At 44.5% G+C, this 6619-nt stretch overlaps 1 pseudogene; it reads right to left on the reverse strand.

The window, feature by feature from the left end:
- Positions 1-6202: 6202 nt before the first annotated feature.
- Positions 6203-6619, reverse strand: part of LOC102475809 (protein FAM50A-like) — a 4020-nt pseudogene continuing 3603 nt past the window's right edge.

Raw genomic sequence — 6619 nt, forward strand, 5'->3', positions numbered from 1 at the left:
CTGGGGGGTGATTTCTCGCTTTCTGTCTCTATGTCTCTCTCTGTCTGGGGAGTGCATGGGCCCTATAGTGAAAACCTCTCCAAAAAAAAAAAAAAAAAGAAACATCTTGACCCCAATTAGTAAAGTCCAATCCCTGCTCTGCATCTGAAAGGTTCTTCAGCCTTCTCTGGGTGTGGTGGTGCATTCCTTATGGAGAAGTTCCTTAGCTCCTTCCCCACACCTAACAGCTAGTTCTCTGCAATAGAAAAGATGAGATTTACTCTAGATGGGATTTTTACCAAAGGATACACCTGGCCAGGTATGACTAAACCCTCATAGATTTGTTAATTGCTTCTTATTGTCTGTAACCTGGCAACCAATCTATGAAGTGTCATGAAACATACATATGTAATGTCTCCTTGTACTATAAATAAAGACGTCCGGTTCGTCTGGGCTGCACAAGCTTCTTGGGCTACCTAGGCTCCGGCTGCCGGTGTCCATTTCTACTCTATCCCTTTGTCTCATTCTTTCCAGTTCCCCGGTCCTGGCAAGATGGAGGTCTTTCTCTTTCTCGTCCTCTTTCTCTTCCTGACCAGCAGCCCCCTGATCATGATTCAGCCAGACCCAAGCCCCGGGGCAGATGCCAACAACAGTGAAAACAGTGAATGGAAACTTTTGGAAATTATGATTTATATCAGTAACAGAAATCTTGACTTTCTTAATATTAATAGATTTTTTAAGCATTATGATGCAGACACCATAAATACTGAATCAATGATCTCAAGTTTATTTAATACCTTTTGGATGCTAAGTACCATTTTAAACACTAATGATATAATAATGAACAAAATACACAAAAATTTCTCCATTTATACACCTTTTCTTACTAAATGTGCTCCATAGAAATGTTTATTGGCTCGACTAGTTAAAAATCCAAAATCTGGGTACAACTGAATGCAGGGCTTTAAGTATTATCACTAGATGTTTATTTTTCTAACTTTCAGTTTTCCTCTCTACTAACTTGTCCTTGTTTATAGGGTAACTTGCTACACATCGTTGAAAAATTGATGCCAACAGCTTCATGCTTTCAGGTGCTTATACTTAGTGTCCTCAGAGGAAGAGTGAGCCTACGTCTTTTTTTTTTCTTGGAGAGGTTTTTGCTATAGGGTGTGTGCGCTCCCCAGAAAGACAGAAAAAGACAGAGCGATAGAAAGCAAGAAATCACCCCCCAGGGGGGATGGCCCCGCTGCAATCCCTTCTCCTCCATTCTCCTCTCGGGATCATGGACACACATGTACATGCGCCTGGCGTGAGTTTAAGCCACCGGGTCCAGGACTTGAACCACAGTTGGCTACATGGGAGTTCAGTGACATAGCCATTACACTAACTGCTGGTCCCAAGCCTTTCTCTTATCAATGGCCTCTAGTGGGTTCTCCTCAGGCTGGGTGCCTTTCATGCACCGATTTCTTTTTCTTTTCTTTTTTTTTTTCTTTTGAGAACTTTTTGCTAGAGGATGCATGTGCTCGCCAGAAAAAGAGAGAGAGACAGAGAGACAGAAAGCGAGAAATCACCCCTCAGGGGGATGGCCACACTGCAGTCTCTTCTCCTCCAGTCTCCTCTTGGGATCTTGGACATGTGTACACACACACCCGGCATGAGTTTAAGCCACAGGGTCCAGGACTCGAACCACGGTCGACTACATGGGAATCTAACGACATAGTCATTACGCCAAGTGCTGGTCCCTCCATGCACCAATTTCTGTGGAATGGAGTTCTCTGAGAGATTGGTTCTGGGTGTGTTCCCTTCCCTGCACCAAGGGGAATGGAACCTTTCTTTTTTTTTTCCCCAACCACATGAAATGAATATCCAATTGGAAAGCAGGATTGCTTCTGGAGTAACCAAACTATAGAATTATTAAATTTTGGGAACCAGCAGTTAGCGTAATGGCTATGTGGCTGGACTCCCATGTAGTCGACCACGGTTCGCGTCCCAGACCCAATGGCTTAAAACTCATGCTGGGCACGTATGCATGCGTGCCCAAGATCCTGAGAGGAGAATGGAGGAGAAGGGATTGCGGCGTGACCATCCCCCCTGTGGGGTGATTTCTCGCTTTCTGTCTCTATGTCTCTCTCTTTCTGTCTGGTGAGCGCATGCACCCTATAGTGTAAAAGACTCTGGAAAAAAAAAAGAAAAAAAAAGAAGAGAATTATTAAATTTTAGTTCAAGCAGTAAAAATATGTTTATCAAAGTTAACCAGTATGGTTTGATAATTTTCTTCAGGACTTTCTGACTTTAAATGCTAATTTATTTTTTGATTGTCAGTGGATATCTAGTCATACCTTTGGTCCAAAATACCAAGTTTCTTTTTTCTTTTTTCTTATTCATTTGGGACCAGAAGATGGCATAGTGGCCATGTTGCTGGACTCCCATGTAGTCAACCACGGTTCAAATCCTGGAACTGGTGGCTTAAACTCATGCCAGGCACGTGTGCATGCATGCCTAAGATACTGAGAGGAGAATGGAGGAGTAGGGATTGTGGCATGGCCATCCTCCCTGGGGGTGATTTCTTGGTTTCTGTTTTTCTGTCTCTGTCTTCTTGGCGAGCACATGTACCCGATAGCAAAAACCTCCCCAAAATTTTTTTTAAAATTCATTCATTCATTTTAATTTGACCAGAGGGAGACACATACAGAGAGCGAGCAAGTGAGCGAGAGAGAGAGAGGAGAGAGAAAATAAGAAATCAAGCCACCACATCTGGGACTTGAATGGTGACTGGCCATGTGGGATCGTCCAGCGCTTTAACCAGCATGCCATCTGCTGGTCTCCTATGCTTATTTTTTCATTCAGATCAAAGGAGGTGCTCAAACTGACAGCCATTTTGTGGAGGGACATGGTATAGAATGATACTCTTAGACTGATTCATGAGTGTAATCATTCTGGGTTGAGATAATCATTTTCATAATCTGACAGTTTCCTTCAATGTTTGTTGAGTGTGCCTTTTATACGTATGGTTTATTGGAAGATAGATGAATTTGGGACATTTCTGCTCTGTTCCCTGGAGAATACCTGAAATTGGATAATTTTTATTAAGTCAACCTCTGTGGGTCTTTGTTTATATCATCTTTAAGGTGGAAAGATGGTACTGGACTCTTCATTAATCCATTCAGTGCATGTTTTGGTTTTATTATTTATTTGGATCTATTCTGTGTGCAGGCCATATAGCAATGATGAAAAAGAAACTGTTCATAGCTTTTTGATAATTATATTACTGTGGAGACAAATAAATATAAAAATAAGCTAGTAGATATAAAATATAACATTGAGTAGTAATAACAAGATGAATGTTCCTGATATCAGGGGCTTTCTCTGTTCTGTTTCTGTGTTCCAAGAGCCTGCAACAATGCTGGGCCACAAAAGTGCTCAGCTAGTATTTGCTGACAAAATGAATGAATAAACACATTGGCTTATTTATAAAAGGCCTAAACCTATTACCAAGGAGTTCATTGAAGAGATTCAGGGACTTCAGAACAAAGAAATCAGTAAAAAATTCCTATTAAGTTTAAAACCAGTCATGATGATCTAATTTTGTGTCACTGTAGCTGGACTATGATGCCCAGTTGTTTAGTTAAACACTATTCTAGATATTGCAGGGAAGGTATCTGCAAGATGTAGTTACATCTACTATTAGTTGACTTTAAGTAAAGGAGGTTCTTTTTTTTTTTTTTTTTGGAGAGGTTTTCCCTATAGGGTGCATGTGCTCGCCAGACAGACAGAGACATAGAGACAGAAAGCGAGAAATCACCCCCCAGGGGGGATGGTCACGCCGCAATCCCTTCTCCTCCATTCTCCTCTCGGGATCTTGGGCATGCACGCACACGCACCCGGCATGAGTTTTAAGCCACTGGGTCTGGGACGCGAACCGCGGTCGACTATGCGGGAGTCCAGCGACATAGCCATTAAGCTAACTGCTGGTTCCCAAGAAGGTTCTTTTTGATATGCTGGATGAGCCTCATCCAATCACTTGAAAATCTTAAGAATAAAAACAGATTTCCTGAAGAGAGAATTGTGGGTTAAGTTTGTATGACAAAAATCTTGCCTGAATTTCCAGCCTGCTGGTGTCCCTGCACATTTGGAACTCCGAACTCCAACATTAGTTCTTGCCCGAGTTACCAGACAACCGGCCTGTCATACAGATTAGCCAGGCCGCAGAATCTGGTGAACCAGCTGCTTAAAATCTGTCTCTCCCTCTCACTGCATATATCTTTTTGGGGTCTATATCTTTGAAGAACTCTGACTGATACACCACTGAAACTTTTTTCACCTCTTTAACTTTTCAATGATGGATTGCATGATTAGTATATAGGCTTTTTAAAAATTAATTCTTTTTTTTTCATTTTTTTGGAGAGATTTTCACTGTAGGGCGCGTGCACTCGCCAGACAGAGAGAGACATAGAGACAGAAAGCGAGAAATCACCCCCCAGGGGGGATGGTCACGCCGCAATCCCTTCTCCTCCATTCTCCTCTCGGGATCTTGGGCACGCACGCACACGCGCCCGGTGTGAGTTTTAAGCCACCGGGTCCGGGACACGAACCGCAGTCGACTACGTGGGAGTCCAGCGACATAGCCATTACGCTAACTGCTGGTTCCCTTAAAAATTAATTCTTGAGGTCTTTAAATTTGGATTCTCAACATGCTTGACTAATCTCTTCTGCTCATTTGGAAATAGTTGAAAATGAATGAAAATTTCACTATAAATTGTGACATGGTGACAGCTTTGAGGCTAGTTGTGTTGGTTGGATCTATCTCAACTGTATTTTCATCCCTCCCTCTACTAATTTTCTAGATCTATGTTAATGTGATGGACAAGCTTGGGGAATGTTATACCAGAGCAGGAGGAATTCTCTCAGATAGAAGGATCCAGATTATTAAACAACTTTAGGCATGGGAGGAGGCGTTGTGGAGGTGTAGGAATCATGCCTTGCTAGAACTCTCTTGCATATAAAGGAGAAGAGAAGCTAAGTATAATATTTCAAATTTATATTGCATATGTTCGTGCTCACCTTATCCCTATGTACAACACTCAAATGCCAGAAAGTAATTGCAGCGAGCAGCCAAATCTGGAAAACATCTTTAAAGTAGATATAGTCTTTGTGCTAATGCTGCAGGGCAAGTGAAAGCTCTAAGACATCATCTATTGTTGGGCAGAGCATAGTAAAGCAAAGTGAGTATTAGCTAGAGAAGGCCAGGAGAGGCTTGTTTAGAGCCATGGGACCAGGAGGTGGCAGTTGCTGTAGTGGTTAAGGGTGCTGGACTCCCACATGGCCTGCCACAGTTCGAGTTCCGGACCTGGCAGCTTGTTTTCTCACTTTCTCTTTCTCTCTCCCACACTGGTCAAATGAAAATAAAGTTAAATAAAAATGATTTAAAAAAGAAAAAGAACCGTGGGGCCAAGATACTGCACAGCTGCAGGCAATAATAGAAGCTTCCCTATAAAAGAATAACCATGGATAGCTCAGTGCAGAGGCGTTCTCCATCAGAGATTCCTGGGCCATCTGATTCCTTGCTTTTCTTTCTCTCTCATCTTTTTCAATCTGTGGTCGGCTCCCACTCGAGGGGTCCACCTAGAGTCAGAGAAAAGTAATCATCAAAATGCCAGAATATTTTTTGGAGAGGTGTGCTTTTATTTTTGCTATAGGGCCCGTGCGCTCTCCAGACAGAGAGAGACAGAGAGACAGAAAGCCAGAAATCACCTCCCAGGGGGGATGGCCACGCCATAATCCCTTCTCCATTCTCCTCTCGGGATCTTGGGCACGCACACAAGCACATGCGCCCAGCGTGAATTTTAAGCCACTGGGTCCGGGACGCAAACCGCGGTCGACTACATGGGAGTCCAGCGACATAGCCATTACGCTAACTGCTGGTCCCCAAAATGCCAGAATTTTAAGATGGATGTGGAAGAAAATCAAATTCTAAAGTTGTTTCGTCACTGCGCTCCCCCTCCCCCCCATGCAGGTGCTCCAAATTACGTTCGTGTTTATTGTAAAAGGAGTGTGAATGACAGTACCAGGGTATGAGGAGGAGCCTCAACAGTGTTCCCTGTGCCCCCTGTCAAGGTCAGAGGAGCCAGGGTGCCCGGAGTCTTGCAGACACACGGGGAGGGGGGTGGGGGGCATGGGTGGGCCACCTCTCGGTTGCTGGCTCACAGAATCCTGTACACAGAACCTAGGGCTCCCTGCGGCTGGCAGGAAAGATGTACTTGTTCTACTACCAGGTCCTCAGCACCACCTTGCCCGTGTGTGACTCGAGCTTTTCCACGTTGGCGTCGCTGAGCAGCCGCAGGTCGTCGTGAATGTCAAAATTAAAGAGTGGCCCGTTCTTCCCTCACACCTTGGTGATAATGAGGTCGTAGAAGCTGCGGAGCTGGGGGGGTGACTAAGTCCTCCAAGACATACGTGGGCTGCCCCAGCCCTGCTGACCCGAGCCCGCGGAAGTCTTGGCGCGCGATCTCGAGCGCCTTCTGCAGGGCCTGCTGCACCGTGCTGCATGTGCTCATCCTCACGGTGTGCAGGTGCCCAGAGCCATCCCTGTAACTGAAGATGAGCTCCCTCTCCTGGCTCTTCATCTTCTGCTTGGCCTCCC

This window comes from Tupaia chinensis, unplaced genomic scaffold (genome assembly GCF_000334495.1).
Source record: "Tupaia chinensis unplaced genomic scaffold, TupChi_1.0 Scaffold146650_1, whole genome shotgun sequence".
Taxonomy (NCBI): domain Eukaryota; kingdom Metazoa; phylum Chordata; class Mammalia; order Scandentia; family Tupaiidae; genus Tupaia; species Tupaia belangeri.